Source organism: Papio anubis, chromosome 16 (genome assembly GCF_008728515.1).
Source record: "Papio anubis isolate 15944 chromosome 16, Panubis1.0, whole genome shotgun sequence".
Classification (NCBI taxonomy): Eukaryota; Metazoa; Chordata; class Mammalia; order Primates; family Cercopithecidae; genus Papio; species Papio anubis.
The window spans coordinates 16,621,127-16,642,501 of record NC_044991.1 but is presented as its reverse complement, the minus strand read 5'-3'; the positions used below and the strand labels follow the sequence as shown (position 1 = coordinate 16,642,501).

The 21,375-nt window shown below is 40.5% G+C and overlaps 1 long non-coding RNA gene across 1 annotated transcript in view; it reads left to right on the top strand.

Annotated features, from left to right (window-relative positions):
• Nucleotides 1–10,788: 10,788 nt before the first annotated feature.
• The window catches only part of LOC110740448, a 31,334-nt gene continuing 20,747 nt past the window's right edge, over nucleotides 10,789–21,375 (top strand). Inside the window, exon 1 of the long non-coding RNA XR_002515372.2 lies at nucleotides 10,789–10,869. This is a non-coding gene — a long non-coding RNA (uncharacterized LOC110740448). The remainder of the gene's footprint in view (nucleotides 10,870–21,375) is intronic.

The following is a 21,375-nucleotide window of genomic DNA, read 5'->3' as shown; positions in this document are numbered from 1 at the left end:
GCAAGAAGTAGACACAAATACAGTTATGCATAGCATAATAATATTTCATCAATGACAGGCTGTGTGTCTTGATCCCATAAGATCATAATAGTGTGTTTTTACTGTCCCCTTTCTATATTTAGATATCTCTAGATACACAGATACTTACATCGTCTTACAACTGCCTATAGCATTCAGAGCCGTCACATGCTCTACAGGTTTGTAGCCTAGGATCCATAGGCTACACCATACAGCCTAGACGTGTAGTAGGCCAGACCACTGAGGGTTTGTGGAAGTGTGCTCTATGAAGCTAGCACAATGACGAAATCTCCTAACGATGCTTTTCTCAGAGTGTATCCCCATTGTTAAGGGAGGCATGACTGTCCTTAGAGCTGAGGTGGAAGTGACAGATGCCACAGGGTGGCCAGGGTGCTCTGGAGAGAGCCGGAGGTGAGGAACAGGAGACAGTGGGTGGACTTCCAACGGCGTCATTCCCTAACTGTGCCTTCTGGACCCGCGTAACCTCTCTGAGCTTATTTCCACACCTGTGCAATACAGACAGCAATATCCTTCAGGTGGTGGTGGGATGGAATGAGCATTTCTGAAGAGGCTGCTACAGTGTATTGTTCTGCTCCATGCATGTTGGTATTTTCTTTGGCCAGGAGGAGGGGGAGATAACTTCCTCCCGTTGAAGCAGAGAAGGCTGAGGATGCAGGTGGCATCTGAGCTGGGTCTTGAAAGATCAACTCTTCGCTGTACTGGGATATCTGAGGGTCAGCTCTGGGCTGATTGAAAATTTCCACATCCACATGACAGTGGCTTGGACCATGGCATGTTAATTTCCTATTGCCGCTGTACCAAATTGCCATGAATTTCGTGGCTTAAATAATGCAGATGGATTCTCTTTCAATTCCAAGAGTCAGAAGTCTGAAATGGGTTTTGCTGAGCTAAAATCAAGGTATTAGCAGGACTGTGTTCCTTCTGGACACCCTGGAGGAGAATTCAGTCCCTTGCCCTTTCCAGCTTCTGGAAGCAACCTGAATTTCTTGGCTGCTAATCCAGCCTGAAAACCAGCAGCATGGCCTTGCAATACTGTCTGACTCTGACCCTCCTGCCTTCCTCTTACAAGGACCCTTGTGATTGTGTTGGGCCTACGTAGATCACCTGGAGTCATCTAATCTCTGCGATGTAAGGTAGCATATTTACAGGTTCTGGGGATCAGAATGTGGACTTTTGGTCAGGTGTGGGAGGGCAGTGTTATTCCTTCTACTACATGTGGCGAATCTGATTTTCACAGAGTTCTCACTCTATTAAATGCCTTGTACTGACTTGGGTACTGGGAAGAGTATTTCATGCCTTGTTAAGTACTGAAGAATCTGTACTGGGTACCACTTCAATGCCACGCAATACAAGTTTACTTCTGTAATTTCCTAGGTGCAGGATGGGGACAGAGAGGCATACAGCTGATGCCTCACCACCTGCTAATCATCCCTCCCCCCAGTTAGCTAATCCTGGAAATCCCACACTGTAGATATTTATTTCTTTAATTTAAGCCTTTGATTCTTTGAAAAGAATGTGTGGGAAAAAAAGGAAATGGTGGAGGGAGAAAGACAGTAACATTATTTGTTGTTATCAGTTGTTTGAATTTCAGTATGAATTAATTTTTGATTATTTTTGTTGTTGAGAACAAATATAATGGAGATAAGAAGAGACTAAAAGGAACTTTAGTGTTTAGTTGTGTAGAAGGAATGGAATCCATCAGACAATGTGTTGGGGGTGGGTTTGGGTGGAGGTAGGAGCTGGAGAACGTGATGCTGGAGGCTGAAGATCACGTAGCTCTTTCAAATATGGTCTCTACCAACCAGTCTTGGGCTTCGGCTTTTCTGGACTGTTTTGACTGGCATTTCTCACTAAGTGCACCTTGAATCAATATGTTTATCCAGAGTCTGCCGTTTGAGTGTGTAAGGTGCCTCTTCTCCACTGCTATGACCGTCACCATTGGATGCCCTCTAGTGGACAGGATCTAAACAACTCAAAACACACACCCGTGTCTCAGGATCCATACTCAGGTTGAAAGGGATCTGGAGGGGAGAACCCTCGGGTGTGACCCCTTCCCCTAACATGATTACCCAGGCAAAGGGACCCAAGCCACCTCTCTGTACTCTGGAGAGCTCCACAGTTCTGCCATCCTTTTTGGCACAACCTCAGGGTTGCATTAATGGAAACAGGACACTCATTATTGAGCTGGTTTTGCAGGGCTAGAGTAATGGAGAGCTGCAAGCTGGAAAATACATTGGATTAAAGACAGCATAGTCTTTCATCAGCACAAAAAGGAGCCATAGGTCAATATAGACTTTCTGCTTCTGCGGAGTTAGCCCTTAGTGTTCCATGTGGGGTGAGCAGGGCATGCCTTTGAGTGACCAGCAGAAAGTGGCCTAAAGGAGAGAGGTTATCAGTGATTCGCTCCAGACCCCAAAATATGATACTCAGGAACTATATTAGATGGCTCAGGCTGCCATAACACAATACTAGACTGGGAGGCTTAAACAACAGAAATTAATTTTGTCAAAGTCCTGGAGGCTAGAAGTCCAAGTTCAAGGCGTGGCAGCGTGGGTTTCTTCTGAGGCCTCTCCCCATGCCTTGCAGATGGTCACCTTCTCACTGTGTCCTCACATGGCCTTTCCTCTCTGTGCAGGCACTCCTGGTGTCTCTCTCTCTCTTCTTATAAGGACACCAGTCCTGTTGAATCAGAGACTCGCTCTTACGACCTAATTTAACCCTAACTACCTCCTAAAGACCTTATTTCCAAATACAGTCAGATTGGAGTTAGAAGTCCAATGTGAAAACATAAATTTTGAGGAGGATACACAATTCAATCTAATAACATGGATGGTATTTCTTAGGGAAAACATATATAACTTGTAAGACAAATGTCTATTCAGGAAAAAAAAAAAAAACAGCTACTGGAGAAAAATTTCTTTCTGGAAAAAGTATCCTATGGAAACACATACTTTCCAGCAAAAACACACTGGAAAACATACACATTGGAAATTTTTTTAAATTAAAAATGCCCCCTCCCAATAAAATAAATTCTCTGGGGAGAATTTTCGTTATGAAAATGCTCACTGTGAAAGTATTTTTTTGTTGTTGTTGTTTTTTTTTTTTTTGAGACGGAGTCTCGCTCTGTCGCCCAGGCTGGAGTGCAGTGGCCGGATCTCGGCTCACTGCAAGCTCCACCTCCCGGGTTTGCGCCATTCTCCTGCCTCAGCCTCCCGAGTAGCTGGGACTACAGGCGCCGCCACCCCGCCCAGCTAATTTTTTGTATTTTTAGTAGAGACGGGGTTTCACCGTGTTCGCCAGGATGGTCTCGATCTCCTGACCTTGTGATCTGCCCGTCTCGGCCTCCCAAAGTGCTGGGATTACAAGCTTGAGCCACCGCGCCCAGGAAAAGTACCCATTGGAAAAATCATTGCCATAAAAGCAAGGGAGGGTGATGACATGCTGGAGAAATATTCTTTCTAGGAAAAATGCCTACCAGGAAAAATTTTACTAGGAGAAATGATGACTCAAAAAAGATGCACGAGGTGGGCAGATCATGAGGTCAGATCAAGACCATCCTGGCTAACATGGTGAATCCTCGTTTCTACTAAAAATACAGAAGAATTAGCTGGGCGTGGTGGCACGTGCCTGTAGTCTCAGCTACTTGGGAGGCTGAGACAGGAGAATCGCTTAAACCCAGGAGGTGGAGGTTGCAGTGAGCTGAGATTGCGCCACTATACTCCAGCCTGGGTGACAGAGCGAGACTCTGTCTCCAAAAAAAAAAAAAAAAGGATGCACAGAAACATAATCCTGAATGGAACAAATACCCACTGGGAAAATATGCATAGAAAAATGTTCATCGTGAAAACAGCCTTTGTTTATGTACCTGTAAAAATCAGGAAACTATGCTTTATTTTGTATATACCATGTGTCATGCATTCTTCTCAGAGTTTCCCACCTATTAAGTTATTTATTCCTCATGAGAGCTCTATGAGGTAGGTACTGTCTATGCTCCAATTTACATATGAAGAAACTGATGCGCAGAGGTTGGGTAACTTGCTCAAGTTTGCACACGAAGTAAAGGGCAGTCCTGGCTTTGAACTCAAACAACCATTCATTGATGCAACATTTACGGAGCACCTCCTGTGTGTCAAGCACTGTGTTAGGGAATGAGTTCTAACACTGGCTGAAACATAAGCCTCAGTTTTAAGAAATTAACATGGGAGACAGATTCATAAGCAGACTATGAAACTATAGGGAAATGAGTCTTTGTACATGCACCTTCACATTGGAAATTGAAGCAAAATGCTCCCACTAGACTGAAATTTCTTTGTGTGTTTATGAAAGAAGCTGCTGTCCTGGGTCTGCAGCAAACCACAGCTCCCCTGAGAATAACAGCCACTGGGAAAACAAACACTCAGGAGAACCCTCATGGGTGCATTGGGAAAACATAATCCCAGGAGAAAGTATTCATCAAAACATGTACCTGATGGGATACTTATTTGAAACCTAGTCTGGTAGGAAGTCTTCTCTCCTCTTTCCAGTCCAGGTCTTTGCTCTTGGCCACATGAGCTCAGAGATGGCCAAGTAATGCAATGGCTTGAGTAGTGAAATGGGCTGCAGGAGCCTTGTTGCGAGGAGGGAATTTGGATGAGATCTGGTAGAAGTTCTGAGTTCTCTTAATTTTTAAAAACCATTACTGGTTTATGGTCTAACCCCACTCATATGTTAGCTCCATGAGGTCAGAGCTCCCTGCCCATGTAGTTCATCTATGCATCCCCAGTACTTACAAAAGTTGGTGCTCAATAAATACCTAGTTCCAAAAGAGGGGATGTTGATCATAGTTACAGCAGAGATGTTAACTGCATGGATGCTGGAGATGACCTAACCTGAATCCCACTTCTACCATTTCCTGGCTGCACAGACTTGGCTAAGATACTTGCTAACTCTGAGTCTCAGTTTCTTCATCTGTGCTGTGGGGACAATAATATTGTTTTGGTACAGCTCTTGGAGAGATTAAATGCCTGTTGAGTACTTAGCCTGTACTGGACACTAGGTAGAGGGTCAAAAAATAATCGGAACTTGTCCCTTCCTTCAGGAAGTTTATGGTCAGGTGGGCTATCCCCCAGCTACCAGCCCTTCCCACAAAGCTTCAAATTGGAGGCAGGGTCCCAGCAAAGCTGGTTATTGAAGTCTGGAATCTGCAACTCAAGTTTTCTTTCTTCCTTGTTGTCTCTAGAGATTAAGTGTGCTGTAGGGTTCCATCTGCTTCTGTAATAAAACATAAATTATTAAAACCATAAAATATTGATGAACTGTTTTATAAAACAGAGAGACTTTAATGTATTGATTATGAATTGAGAAAGCCTTAATGAGTTTCAGGAGGAGAAATAATTGGGCAATGATGCTGTGCCGATTCCTTCTGTGCCCCTGAACCAGAGGCAGTTACGAAAATAAGTTCCTCTTGTCCCATTTTGCATCACTGTCATCTTGCATTTGTGCCATGGTACATTTAAAACCTATGCTTCCATGAACATTAAAAGCTAACCAGAGAGAAAGAGAGAGAGGAAGAGAGAGAGAGAAAGGGAGAGGAAAATTCCTTGTTAAAAATCAACAAAGTATTTTAAGTGGAAACTTCCTTGCTTTTATTTAGCTCCCTAGGTGGCTCCCAGAGGCTCTGGAAAAACTGACGGTTAACATTGTAGCGGTTTCAGTTTTAGATGGTTCATCCAGCAACAATCTCTTATTAAAGTTCAGGAAGATTTCTCTCTTCCTTTCATTTTAGGATGAAGGATCCAATAGCCAGAACTGAACTTGTAATAAGGCAGGACAACACACTTATTTTACAGTCGAGAAAACTGAGTTCCACGGAGAGATAATATCTTGTCCAAGATCCCACAGTTCATTAGTTTTTAAGACTTGGCCTGGCACCTGGGTCTTCTGACTCTGGTGTTGGTGATTCTTCTTCTGCCACTTCTTGAAGGAGGACTTTCGGATGATGAGAGTTGTTTCAATGTGGAGCAGGTTTTTGGGTTTTAGTCTTGCTGAATAGCATGGAAGCAGACAGACTAAATGGCCTCTTGACCTCTTGGAAGGCATGTCACAGGGGGATTTGAAATTCCATGGACTAATACAGTCACTGCATCAGTCATCCATAACTGGCCTGCTGGTCTTCAGAATCTCCCAGGTCAGGCTCAGGCTGGCAACTGCAGACACAACCACATCGTTGTGATTCTCAGGAATATCCAGTGAGGGGAAGAGGCTGCATTCATTACTGATGCATCCTTCACAGCTCCTATGTGAGATGGGAAGGATAAATGTAAGTATCCATGAAGGACTCTAGGCTCAGAACGTCAATGGAGTCGCCCAGGTTCATACAGCTCATTGATGGCAGAATCAAGGGCTAGGACCATTATCTCTGGAGAAGTAGGTTACCATTACTGTACAAATGTTAAATACCATACTGCCTTTTTATTATATTTGGAAGAGTTCACTGCAAGGGCAAGAGGGATGTGTTTTCAATGAGACCGGCCCCTGCTGGTCTCATTGAAAACACATGAGGTGAGGGGTTGGTGGCTGATTTCATTTTGCCTTCGCTTGTTAGGTCTGATGTTTGTCAGAAAAGTTGTTGGGAAGGACACGGTAACATTTGCAGCTAACATTCATTGAGCACTTTTGCTGTTCCTGACAACTATGCCAAGTGCCTTTGCTCCCATGAGCTCATCTCTCTTTCATAGCAACCTTTGAACTAGGGAATCTTATCAGTCCCATTTTATAGAGGAAGGAATTGAGGCACAACAAGGTTAACTGAGTTAGACTGTGAAGCGAGGATCTGAGCCCAATGACACAGGCTTGGGAGCCTACGGGCCTAACTGGGTAATAATTGCAGATATGTTTCTTCTTGTCTTGAATCATGCTGCTTCGTTTGGTGGTACTGACCTCTTGTTTCTTCTTGAAGCTGTTGCTTATTTTGGCCTCAACTGTGACCACTTCTGGGTCTCTTTCATTTACCTCCTTCCTGCTGCCAGCCACAGCCTCTGGTAGTTCCGCAGTGTTCTCTCATAGCCTCCAATTACTTTCACTAGACGTGGGCTCCTTGGGCAATCCCAGCAAATTGCATGCATTTTACATTACCTTGCTATTAACGACACTGCTGACTGTCAATTCTGTATTGCCAGCCCTGAATTCTTCCTAGTATCAGGGTAATCCTGGTCTCATAAAATGAGTTAGAAAAGTGTTCCCTTTGCTTATATTTTCTGTAAGAAATTGTGTAGAATTGGTGTTATTTCCTCCTTAAATGCTTGGGAGAATTTGCAAGTGAAACCATCTGGGCAAAGAGATTTCTTTTTTGGAAGGCTTCTTAAAACTCTGAATTCAATGTCTTTAATAGTTATAATTCTGTTCAGGTTATTTCCTCTTGAGTGAGTTGTAGTAGTTTGTGGTTTTCCAGGGAATCGGTCCATTTTTGACGATTAGTCAAATTTATGTGAGTTGTTTAGTAGAGTTGTTCATAATAACCCCCTTTTAATCCTTTCAATGTCTGTAGGGTCTGCAATGATATTCTGTTTTTTATTTCTGATATTGATAATTGGTGGCTTGTTTTCTTAAAATCAGTCTCACTAGAGGCTTATCTGTTTTTTAATCTTTCAAAAACAGTTTTTGGTTTCATCGGTTTTATTTTTTTCAATTTTATTGACTTCTGCTCTTTGTTTTTTCTTTGTTGCTTGCCTTGGGTTCATTTTGCTTTTCTTTTTTTTTAGGGTTTTAAGGTGAAAATTATTAATCTGAGTCTTTTCTTCTTTTCTAATGTAAACATTTGATATTATAATTTTCCCTCTAAGCAATACTTTAACTGCAGCTCACAGATTTGGTATAGTATATTTTTATTCAGTTCAAAGTATTTTACAATTTTTCTTGACACTTTCTCTTTGATCTATTGATCATTTAGAAGTGTACTGATAATATGCAGATGTGTTGAAATTTTCCAGACTTTCTGTTATTGTTTAATTCCATTATAGTCAAAGAATATAACCTATATGATTTCAATTCTTTTTAATTTGTTAAGGTTTGTCTTATGGCTTAGAAAGTAGTCTACCTTGGTGAAAATATTCCATGTGCGTCTGGATAGAATGTGTATTCTACTGTTGGGTAGAATGCTCTATAAATATCAATTACATCCAGTTATTAATGTTATTGTTCAGTTGTTTGACATTCTTGCTGAGTTTTTGTCTATTAGCTCTAGCACTAGAAGTTTTAAAATATCAAACAACAGTTGTATATTTGTCTATTTCTATCTCCAATTCTGTCAGTTGTACTTCATGTATTTTGAAACTTTTTGGCTTGCATATACATTTCGGATTATTATTTTTTGTGTTGAATTGACCCTTACGTCAAGCTTTGCCCCTGTTTATTTCCTGATAATTTTCTTTGCTCTGAAGTCCATTTAGTATAGCCACATCAGTTTTCTTTTTATTAATGTTTGCATGATATATCATTTTTAGTTTTTTTTCTTTTTTTTTTTGAGACAGAGTCTCGATCTGTCACCCAGGCTGGAGTGCAGTGGCTGGATCTCGGCTCACTGCAAGCTCCACCTCCCGGGTTCACATCATTCTCCTGCCTCAGCCTCCTGAGTAGCTGGGACTACAGGCGCCCATCACCATGCCTGGCTAGTTTTTTGTATTTTTTAGTAGAGGCGGGGGTTTCACCGTGTTTAGCCAGGATAGTCTCCGATCCCACATTGACCCTGGTGATCCGCCTGTCTCGGCCTCCCAAAGTGCTGGGATTACAGGCTTAGGCCACTGCACCTGGCCAGTTTTTTTTTTTTTTTTTTTTTACTTTTAACCTATCTATATCATTATATAAAAAGTGAGTTTCTTATATACAGCATATACTTGGGTCATGTGTTTTTATACATACTGAAGATCCTTGTCTTTTATTTATTGTATTTAGACCATTTACATTGAATGTAATAATTGATATGTTTTGGTTTAGATGTGTCATTTTATTTTTTTATTTTTTGTTTCCTTCATTTTTATTCCCCTATTTCCCCCTTCCTGTCCTCTTTTGGGTTATTTGAACATTTTAAAATATTCTATTTTAATTTATATGTGTAGATTTTGACTGTATCACTTTTTATAGCAATGTTAATGTTCAAAAAAGGGATAACAATATACATACTTAACCTATCATGGTGTACTTATAATCAAGATTTCATCACTCCAAGTAGAGTGTAGGAACCTTACCATCATATAGGTCCCTTTACCCTCCTACCTTTATTTTATCTCATATATTACATCTAAGTTTATTAAAATTTTCATCAGAAAAATGATTTAGTTTTACTTTCAACTGTGAAATACATTTTTAAAAATGCAAAAGGAGAGAATTGTATATTATATTACCCTGATATTTGCTATTTATTTAGCCTTCCTCCATCCTTTTTACTTATTTTTAATTGACAAAGAATAATTGTATGTATTTATAGGCTATGGTGAGAGGTTTTGATATATTTATACATTGTAGAAAACTTAAATCAAGCTAATTAACATATCCATCACCTCACCATCTTCATTCTTAATATTCCAAGATTCTCTGGGTTCATGTCACTTCTGTCTGACAAATTTCTTTTAACAAATAATCTGTACTACAAACCTCCATAACACAAGTTTACCTAAATAACAAACTTTCACTTATACCCCTGAACCTAAAATAAAAGTTAAAAAAAAAAACCCAATTAACAATTCCTTTAAAGCAGGTTGCTTTCAAAAAGTGTTATAGAGGAATTTGGTTTGTCTTCATCTGGGAATGCCTTTATTTTCACTTCATTTTTGATATAGATCACTAGCTGTAGAATTCTAGATTGCCAATTCTTCTCTTTCAGCATTTCAAAAATATTAGAGAACTAATACTACAAAAATATATATTATTACTGTATTAGTAGTACCACATACTACTATTAGTAGTATTACGTAAGTAGTAATATGATAGTACTAATATTATAATACTAAATATTATAGTACCAACATTAATAGTGCTATTATAGTTCTGGTCTCCATGATTTCTGATGAGAAATCTTGTCATTTGAATTATTGTTTCCCTTTAGGTAATATGTTGTTTTTCTCTGGCTTCTTTCAATATCTTTATCTTTGCCTCCAGTTTCAGCAGTTTTTTGTTTTGTTTTGTTTTGTTTTTGTTTTTGTTGTTTGAGATGGTCGCCCAGGTTGCTCTGTCGCCCAGGCTGGAGTGCAGTGGTGTGATCTCAGTTCACTGCAACTTCCGCCTCCTGGGTTTAAGTGATTCTCCTGCCTCAGCCTCCTGAGTAGCTAGGATTACAGGTGCATACTACCACACCCAGCTAATTTTTGTATTTTTAGTAGAGACGGGGTTTCACCATGTTGGTCAGGCTGTTCTCAAACTCCTGACCTCGTGAGTCACCTACCTCGGCCTCCCAAAGTGCTGGGATTATAGGCATGAGCCACTGTGCCCGGCCCAGTTTCAGCAGTTTGAGTGTGATATATCTGTATGTGGATTTCTTTGCATGAATCCTATTTAGGATTTAGTGAGCATGTTCAATCTATAGGTTTTAACTTTTGCCACACTTGGGGAGATTTTTAGCCTTTATTTTTTCAAGTATTTTTTTCACCATCACACTTTCTCTTCTCTTTGGACTCTGATGACATGAATATTATACGTTCTGTTTTGCTATGGTGCCACAGGTCTCTGAAGGTCTGCTTTTTTTTTTTTTCCCAATCTTTTTCTCTCTCTGTTTTTCAGATTGGATAATTTCTACTGATGTGCCTTCAAGTTCACTGAACATTCCCTCTGTCGTCTTCAATCTGCAATGGAGTCCATCCAGTGAGTTTTTCTTAAAAAATTCGATTATTATATTTTTCAATTCCTATGTGATTCTTTTATATATCTTCTATTTCTTAATGAGGCTTTCTTTTTTAATTAATTTCGAATTTTTTTATGATTGCTAGTCAGAACATTTGTGTAATGACTACATTAAAGTCTTTGTCAGGTAATTCCAACATCTGTGACATCTGGGCATTGACATCTTGCCAGATGTCAATTGATTGTTTACCCCATGAGAGTTAAGCATTTTCTGGTTCTTGGTATGCTGAATAATTTTGGACTAGATCTGAACATTTTGAATAGGATGTTATGCAACTTTGGGCCTTATGTAACTCCTACATATATATTTTTTTTCCAGCAGGAAATCAATCTGGTTAGCTTCAAGTAGCAAGTTTCAAACCCCTTCTGTGGACTGTGGTTCCAATATCAATTCAGTTTTCAAACCTTGGTAGTGTTATTTAAATACACCAGATGTCTGTACCACCCAGTGGTCAGTCTAAGAACCTGGGGTGTGGTATGTTAGTTCAGTTCTGAGATCATTAGGTATGCCGATTAGGATCAAATCCATGCAGGTACAGCTTGGATAGGAGCACAGAAATTCGTGAACCACTTTATGCAGTCACTTTCTTGAGCTCCTCTGTCTTATGTCTCTGGCACTTTACATTTGCCTCAGACTCTCTTTTTCTTCCTTTAGCTGGAAAGCTGGGGCTTTCATTACCTTGTTCTGTCATGCACTTAGCTGTGCCTGTATCCAGGGTTGAGCTGCAGGAGGACAAAAGAAAGGAGACTAATGTAAGATTCTTTCTTAATAGTAGGGACACTGGGTGTGGAGTATTTAGAAAATATAACTTTTCTGTAAATCTAAAAGTATTCTTTTTTTTTTTTAAGCAATCAGGGTTTGCCTCATCTCTTGAGTCACAGGTCCCCTCCCTCAGAATGCTGGCTCCTGTGACCTCCTGTAGAGGCCTCTGTCCCCAACATCACAGGATTGTTTGTGGACTGGGTATGAGCAAACAGAGAGAAGGAAGAAGTGGAGATCTCCACATTCCCTCTGAGTGTGAGCAGTTCTCTTTCCTGTGCCTGGAGCCAGAACTAGAAGGTCTCTATTTGGAGCTCAGTCTGTTCACACACATGCTCGCTTCCCAGTTTCAACCTGCATTGCATTCAGGTGGAGGGATACTGGAGGAAAAGCAATGGTAGACTCACCTTGGTTTGGTGCTGCAAATTCCCGTCTTCTCCAATCCACCTGCTGAGACTTACTTTTCAGAATCTTTAGCTGCTCCATGAATTCTGCGTTCAGTTGAAGGAGAAAGGGGGAGTGTGTTGTTTTCATCTTTTTTTTTTTCTTTCAACTTTACCTCTTTAAAAATGTTTTAATTATTATATATAATACAGATAAGAAAAGTACATACAGTGTAAATATATTGTTGTGTGAGTATAAATTGATAACTGCGAAGCAACCACCCAGATTAAGAAAGAAAATATAAATGATAGTCCCAAAGCCTCCATGACAACTCACTCCCTTTCTGCTAGAAGTAACCATTATCTCCTGATTTTACAGTAGCTATTTCCTGACTTAACTGTTATTTACCGCCTATACCATACCTTAGTATGATTTAGTTATATCTTTTTGAACTTTATATAAATGAAATCATAGTTTATGTAATCTTTTGTGTCTGGCCTCCTTTCATCATTGTTCATGAGATTCATCAATGTTGTCTGTAGCTGCCATTAATTAATGATCACCTTTGTATTCCATCAAAAAAAATATATAACAATAGATTTATGAATTCACATGTCAATGGGCGTTTGGGTTGTTTCTAGTTTGGGGACTGTTATGAACAATGCTTCTGTGACATTTTTATACATTTCTCTCGAAGTGCATGAGCTGGGTTTCCCTGAGATAAATACTGACCCAGTGGAGTTATTGGGTCATATCATATATCTTCAGCATCAATAATAGTGGCAAACTGTTTTCTCAAGTTTTGTTCCAATTTACACTCTTATCAGTAGATGAGAATCCCTGTGGCTCCACTGGGGCTGTGTCTTAGTCATGTCTGTACCTATCACGCATGACACAAGTGATGTTCAATCTGCATTTGTTAAGCCGTTGAACTGACAGCTGGCTATGACTGTGTTGTGTGTGACTGGGATGCAATTCTTTTGTTCAGATTTTGAAAAGCTTTGGGTTACGCTCTATTTTCATTAGAAAGAAATCCAGGACATATCACAACAACGATCTCCTGTGAAAAAATGTGCCTAAGAAAGCTAATGATGATTTGTGAAGGGGAATGAAGATGTTGAGTCTTCTGAAGACTTTGATGGCATATCAAAGGCCATCATCTTGTTACTCGAGAGTGATAGGTTTGGTGGAAGACCGTGGACAGAGGGATAGAAGCAATATAAAAGAGGAATGATTTCAAGAACCACAGGACAGGAAAGAAAAGAATAACTGAGTAAATTCCATGGTTAAGGAATAGCATGGCAGGATTGGTTGCTGTGTGTCAAGAATTACAATTCACTCCATCAAAGCGATGGCATTCAAGACTAGATGGAAAGAATTCAAACTGTACAGTGTTGGAACAGATGAAAACACTCCATTTCTGGACTCCAATTTTGGGCATTGACTTTGTCTCAAACTATTTTAAACAGATGAATCTGAAAAATCTTTGAAATCTGGGTGACAGTTTAATATGTAGGCATAATCTTACATAGGCCTTACAAGGTAAACTACTAAATATATAAAATCCTTCTGAATCTGGTTCACATGAAAAAGTTGCTATCAGAAATAGGATGTTCAGAATTAAGTGAAAATTATCTTAGAAACTCACTGAAGGGATAAGTGTTTGGACAACTAAATAAAATCCATTCAATGTAGCAGCTGGACTAAATAATGACAGTAAACATTCATTATTATTACATTTATTTTAAATGCCAAGCTCTGTCTGCATGCTTTTTGTGGATTTTCTCAATGAATCCTCACAAAAACTCTATGAAGTTGAAAATATTATCCCTATTTTACAAATTGGGAAAGGGAGGCAAAGAGGGGTTTGAGTGACTTGCTCAAGATCACACGGCCAGTTAGTGATGCAGGCAGACAATATATAGGTAAAGAGATCCCGGAGCCTACATTCTACTCTCTCTCTCTCTTTTTTTTTTTTCAATTTAACTCCATTTATTGAGATATTGCACACAGCCAATGGAAGTGGGGATCTACTTGCTCACCTCACAGAACAACCAAATCACTAAGAAGAAACATGATAAAGACTTTTTTTTATTATTATACTTTAAGTTCTAGGGTACATGTGCACGACGTGCAGGTTTGTTACATATGTATACATGTGCTATGTTGGTGTATCGCACCTGTTAACTCGTCATTTACATTAAGTATATCTCCTAATGCTATCCCCCCCCCCCAACCGACGAAGACATTTTTTTAAAAAAAAATCTGAAGGTTAGAAATAGTGATGTGTGCTGCCTTTGGATATTACCATTATGAAATGAGAAAAAAGTTCAGGTTTTTTAAAGAATAAACTTCAGAATTGCAATTTTACAATATATACTTGGCACTGCTATCTAGTACTTGATTAAGAACAGACTCTGGCGTCAAACCCTTTGGGTTCAATGCCCAACCCTGCCATCTACTACCTCTGGTGACCTTGGGTAACTTTTATGACCTTTCTATGTCTCAGTCTCCTCATCTGTAAGACGGGGATGTTGGGGCTCCGAAATGAAGGCGCCCCCAAAATGAAGGCATGAGAAGCAAAATTCTTCTCTGACCTTGTCCTATTCTCCATCTCTCAGTCTCGTTTTCCCCTGAGGCTAGTCATAGAAAGTAGAATCCCTTTTCTCCAAAGCCAGCCATAGAATATAAAATTATTACTCTAATTTTTCCTCCTCCTTTCTGTGCAAAATCTATTCATAAATTGTCTGACCTACCTTGTTCGATTGTAGGGCAAAAGACCCCCATTCCAGGGAAGGCCCTGCGCTATAGCCAGAAAGATGCAATGCATGCTCAGCAAAGCCAAGGAGAATCTAGACAGACAGGCCTTTCTGGGTTCCCCAACTCAGTCTACTGCATTAGATCATAGCCTTTTTGTCCAGTCATATTTCTACAGGGCTATTCATTCATTACTGAAGCTAAGCATAAAAATGGACAATTTCCTCTGTATCGTTGGGCCTTCATTTTTTTACAAATTATATTTTAAGTTCTGGGATACATGTGCAGAATGTGAAGGTTTGTTACATAAGTATACACATGCTATGGTGGTTTGCTGTACGCATCAACCCATCATCTACATTAAATATTTCTCCTAGGCTCCCTACTCTTTTTTTCCTGGTTTTAAATATTAATATGTATACGGTAAAACTCACTTTATTTTGCTGTACAGTTGATGAGTTTTAACACATACACAGTTTTGTATAGCCACCATCACAATTGTGACACAGAACTACCTCATCATCTCAAAATTATCTCTCACGGTGTTCCTTCATAGTCCCACCCTTCCCTGACCCCTGGTTTTTGGTTACCACTATAATTTGTCTTTCTCCAGAAAGTTGTAGAAATGGAATCTTATGTAACCTTTTCAGATTGGCTTATTTCACTTAGTATAACACCTATGAGATTCATCTAAGGTTGTGACTGTAACTGTTTATTTTTAAGTTCTGGTTGGGTGTTCTGTTGTGTGGATGAACCACAGTTTGTTCCTTCATTCTTCTGTGAAGGACATTTTCATTGTCTCCAGTTTTGGGCAATTTTGAAGGAAGCTGCGATAAATATGCACGTACAGGTTTTTGGCTGAACATATTTTCATTTCTCTAGGGTAAATATTAAGAGCGTGATTTCTTGGTGAGGTGGTATATGTTTACAACTTTATAAGAAATTGTCAAAATCTTTTCCTGAGTGGTTATATTACTTTTCATTCCTACAAGCAATGCACAAAATATCCAATTGTCTCACATGCCCATCAGCACTTAGCAGTGTCAAATTTTTAAAAAGTATTTTATGTTAGCCATTCTCATGGGCACTAACTTTCTCTCTTAAACTAGTATAAACAAATGAATCTGAAAAATCTTCAAAACCTGGGCAACAGGTTAATAAATAGGGATAATGTCATGGTCTTACAAAAGTAAACTACAAAATGTGTAGGTGTGTCTCATGATTTTAATTTGCATTTTGCTAATGACTAATGATGTTGAGCATTTTTTCTTGGGCTTATTTGCCATCTAAATAACTTCTTTGACAAAGTGTTTGTTCAGATCTTTTGCTCATTTTCATCAGTTGGGTGTTTTCTTCTTGGTGAGTTTTTAAATTTATTCTAAATACATTTTTTGGTATGATATGTGGTTTGCAAATATTTTCTCCTGGTCTCCAGCTTATTATTTCATTTCTTAACACTGCCTTCAATGGATCAAAAATTTTTAGTTTTAATGTAGTATAATTTTTCAATTTATCATTTTATGGATCATGCTTTTGCTATTGTGTCTAAAAATGTTTTGTCTAACCAAAGGCCAAGATGGTTTGTTACAATGTTTTCTTTGGGGCTTTATATGATTATGTTTTCCATATACATATATATTTATGTATATAATCTATTCTGAGTTAACTTTTTATAAGGTAAAAGATATAGGTCAATGTTTATTTTCCTTCATATGGATACTTAATTGTTCCAGTTCCATTTGTTGAAAAGACTATTATTTGAATTGCCCTTGAAACTGGAATTGAAGAAATCCACATAAATTTACTCACATTTTGTCAAAGAAACAGATGACCAAATTTGTGCACATCAATTTCTGGACTTTATTTCAGGGGTTGGCAAAGTTCTTCTTAAATGACTACATGGTAAATATTTTAGGTGTGTGGGTCATGAAGTCTCTGTTGTGTGAAAGTAGAAACAGACAACAGATTTAGGAATGGGACGGGCTGTGTTGAACATGGGAATTGAGAAAAAGGGAAGAGTTGAAGGTAACCCTCAGATTACCTTTTAACCTAAAGTTATTTGAGCTTTCTGTTGCTGGAATTCTGGATAAAGAGTAGTTAACTATATTAGCCACATATGTGTCCTGTTCCACAATACATAGGCTAGGGTTCTCAAATTTGAGTATGTATGAGAATCACCTGGAGGGCTTGTTAAAATAGACTGCTGGCCCGACACTGTGGCTCACGCCTGTAATCCCATCATTTTGGGAGGCTGAGGCAGGCAGATCACAAGGTCAGGAGATGGAGACCATCCTGGCTAACACGGTAAAACCCCGTCCCTGCTAAAAATACAAAAATGTTAGCCGGGTGTGGTGGTGGGCACCTGTAGTCCCACCTACTTGGGAGGCTGAGGCAGGAGAATCACTTGGACCTGGGAGGCGGAGATTGCAGTGAGATGAGATCACGCCACTGCACTCCAGCCTGGGCCACAGAGTGAGACTCAAAACAAAACAAAAAAACAGACTGCTGAGCCCCAGAGTGTCTGACTCAGTAGGTCTTGGGTGATGCATGAGAATTTGCATTTCTCACAAGTTCTCAGGTGACATTGATGTTGCTGGTCCTCGTTCCTGCACTGACTGCCCAGTGAATGCACCGTGCCATGTTTTCCACCCTGGGGCATCTCTGGATTTGTGGCATGGGATTGTAGGATGCTTGTGGGGAAGGTGCCTGGCATTCAAACATGTGCTACCTGGAAGTGCAAGGCAATTAGTACCCCATGGCGTGGCGGACTCTTGAACCACAGGGGATACGAGCTGGTGAAGAAATGGTGGTGGACGATTCTGAGATGCATTCTCCAGTCCTCCTCTGAAGGTCCCAGGGGTATTGTGCCCCAGTTGTCCGCGGTGGTAACCAACTTGATATCACGCATCATGCCCTTGTTCTGTGTTTCATTATCTGTAGCTTCCCATTCTGCTCCCAGGATCACTTTCCAAAACAAACTGCCTGCACACAAGTCCTTGACTCGGGGTTTGCTTTCCAAGGGGAGCTCAATCTAAGGCATTTGCTGTGGTTCCCAATCTCAATCAATGAAACATCCTAATAGTTACCTGGCATGAGAAACACAGAGTTCCTTAGACTTGGTGGGCAGGGATTAGGTATTACTCATTTTTGTACTCACTGCACACATGGTAGTGACTGGCATGTAGTGGTGTTCAGAAAAGTATGGAGAAATGAAACAGTTGAAGTATTCTTAGACTTATTAAATGAGAGTCGATAGACAGGGATGAGCAGGAATGAGTGGCAGATGTGCAAGTCTGGGTGGAGAGAGAAGGCTAGCTTGCGTGCATCCAGTGGAGCACCAAGCAAGATGGCAGCTAACAAAATGCTCATTAAGATTTGAGGCTATGGAGATCTCAGCTGGAATCCAAACTCCACCATTTCTTAGCTTTGTGGCTGGGGGCAAGTTTCCCTTTACACTTTGTTTCCCACATCCATAAAATAGAAGAATAGTAATACCCACCTCATTGAGCCACAAGTGTGAGGATGTATAGAAAGCACCTAGCATGCATCTTGGCATATAATAGGTATTTGAGAAAAGTTAATTCCTTCTATGTCTGGCCACTTACTCATCAAGGGTACAGTGGCAGCAGGTTGGAATGCAGGACATCTAAGATTTGTTTCACTTCCAAGACTGTAGGAGATTGTGACAGGGGCCAGGTACAGGTTATTAACATTAATAATGAAAATAAGAATGCTTATCTGTAGTAGCTAATGTGAATATAGTGCTTGGTAATGCCAGGCACTGTTCCAAAATATATATTTGATTCTAATTTAATTCTCAAGCTACTCTATGAGATAGATTACAGTATACAGTACTCCCAATTTTACAAATGATAAAACCAAGGCACAGAGACGGTGAGTGACTTGATCAAAATCACATAGCTAGTAATAGGTGGAGCTAGGATTGAAGTGAGGCAGTGTTTCTCTTAATGTTGTGCCATCTTGCTGGGGGTTGACTGCTATTCCTCTCAGCACCTAGACCAGTGTGGTGCATTACAGGAACTACTACGGTTTATACGGCAATTTTATGTGTATCATTTAACTGAACATTACAAGTGGAGAAGGGGAAGAGTGTTACAATATCTCCTATGGAAGATATGTACAAAAAATAGCTTTTTCCATAGCTGGTATGTTCATGCCACTTGACCCCACTCCATATTGTTAAATGCCTCATGTTGAATTAGCTGTGTACTGAGTTACATAGAAGTGAGAAGGACATCACCTCTGCCAATGAGGAGCTGCCTCTACCCTTAAGAAGGGTGTAAGAGTGAACACATGTGTAGAGAAATGCTGTGTATAAGTTGTGGAGGTCATTGTGTGGGGAGAGCACAGCAGGAAGAAGTCGACCATGCCTGGGAGGTCTGGGGTGGGCTCCAGAGGAGGCCACCATCATGCTGGTATCTCCAATGCCACCCTTCTTCCTCATCTGCTCTCTGTTATTGAAATTGCTCTCTTAGCCTCTTCACCTTCCCCCAAAGAAGGACAGGTAGAGAGAGACAGAGAGAGAGAGAGAGAGAGAGAGAGAGAGAGAGAGAGAGAGATTATAGCCTGAACATGTCAACAGGTAAGAAGTTAAAATGAGAATTATTGGTGTTTGCACAAAGCATTTGCCTCCTGTTCATCCCTGGCTATTTATTTGAAAAATTGCCCCAAAGAATGTCAGGTTGTGGAATGAGCAAGACTGAGATGCCCAGGCATTGCTTGGCCCCTTTCGTGCTATTTGTGTACATGGGAAATGCAGAAATCCAGTGAAAAGCCTTTTGTTTTAAACTGGTCTGTTTGATGCATCTGAAATGGATAGATTATGCTGCTGGCTTAATACAGACAAAAATCTGTCTCTGTACTCCTCTCACAGAGCCTGGGCATCACTGTTTCCTTTTCCATGAAAGGTAGGGGGCAGGTAGACAAAAGCAAGAGGTGACTGAACCCTGCTCAGGGGAGTCCTTTTTCTACCGCTGTTTTCTTGATAGGGACTTTCAACGGCACCTCCAGACCTTTTACACCTCCTACCTCCAGAGCGATGGAGTGAATGACTGGTTGGGGGACCACATTTCTGCTTAGATGGATGTAGCCAAGGGGACTAATTTGATCTCTCTCCTTCCTCCTCCACATGATCAATAGAAGACGAATGTCTGGGTAAATGCCTCTGCTCCTCAGATGCAAGCATCCTGCTGACGTACTGGTCCTAGTTCTGGATTAGGAGGTTAGAAGATAATGGATCCATGTAACAATCCCGCCTAAACCCAGATCTCCCAAAATGGGTTTTGTGCCAGATGACTTTTGTTTGCACCTTCAGGTTCATTTCCTACCCTTTTCTATTCTTGCTGCATCCCAAACTACATCCTGCATCAACAGACTACTTTGCCCTCTGGTTTCAGACTGAGGAAGTCTGGAAGGAGATTAAGAAGCAGGAGGAGAGTAAGGTCAGGGGATTTATTCCCTCAGCTCTCTCTCTCTCTTTGCCTGTCACCATGGGTTGGCTGAGTCTCTTAACTGGAGTCTGTGGCTCTATCAGGTAACCTCCCCCTCCCCGGTCTCTTCCCTCCCAGGCATAGTACCAGCTTCTAATGTACCTGGTTCTGGTTGCTTTTTCCTAAACCTTTCCCACACCCTTGGAAATAGTCACTTCATTAAACTCTCCTCTGTAACTTAGCCAGACTGGTTAGCTTCCATCAGTGGGACAGATTGCATTTCCCCAATATGGCTACACCAATCTATATCTCATCCCACATGTGCCCCTACAATGTGATGTTGAGACTCCTCCAGCAAGAGGTGGGAAGTCTATGCTCCTTTCCATTAAATCTGGGCAGGACTATGAAAATAGCAGAAACGATGCCATGTAACTTCCAAGGCTAAGTCATAAAAGACAATATGCCTTTAGTCCTCTGGGGGTGCTTGCTCTTGACCCCAGCCAGCATATGGAGACAACAGGTATCAGTATCCTGGCCATGTGTCCCAGCTGACAACAGCATCAACTGCCAGGTATGTGAGCAGATGATTCTAGCTCTCAAACTTTGAGTTGCTCTAAATGATGTAGAGTAGAGCAGCACTGAGCTGTCCCCAGCCACCATCCAGGCCTGTCCAAATGGCAGCTTTATGGGCAAAAAAGATACATATATATATTTTGAAAGTCACTCAAGTTTATAGTGGCTTGTCATATAGCGATAGATAACCAGATAGTCGGCAGTAAAGTTAATATTTGACCTCTATTTCTATTCTTGTGTTTTATTTCTCTCCTTGTTTAGAAATCTGGGCAGGGAAGAGAAGTAGATTTATTGGGTGGCCTCAAAGATGCCAACATTCACCTGCCACATTCCAGTCCCTCTAATGGAGATTTTACAACGTCTCCTCATGTATCCCTCACCACAAACCCAGGTGGGAGGCGTTATTGTCCACATCTCCCAAGCCAAGAGATCGTGGAGGCAGGTGAAAGATGAAGTAACCAATCCAAGATCACTCTGAGAGTCAGTGAAAGAGTCTGAGGTATAACCTAGATTGGCAAAACTCCAAATCCCCTGTTCCTCATA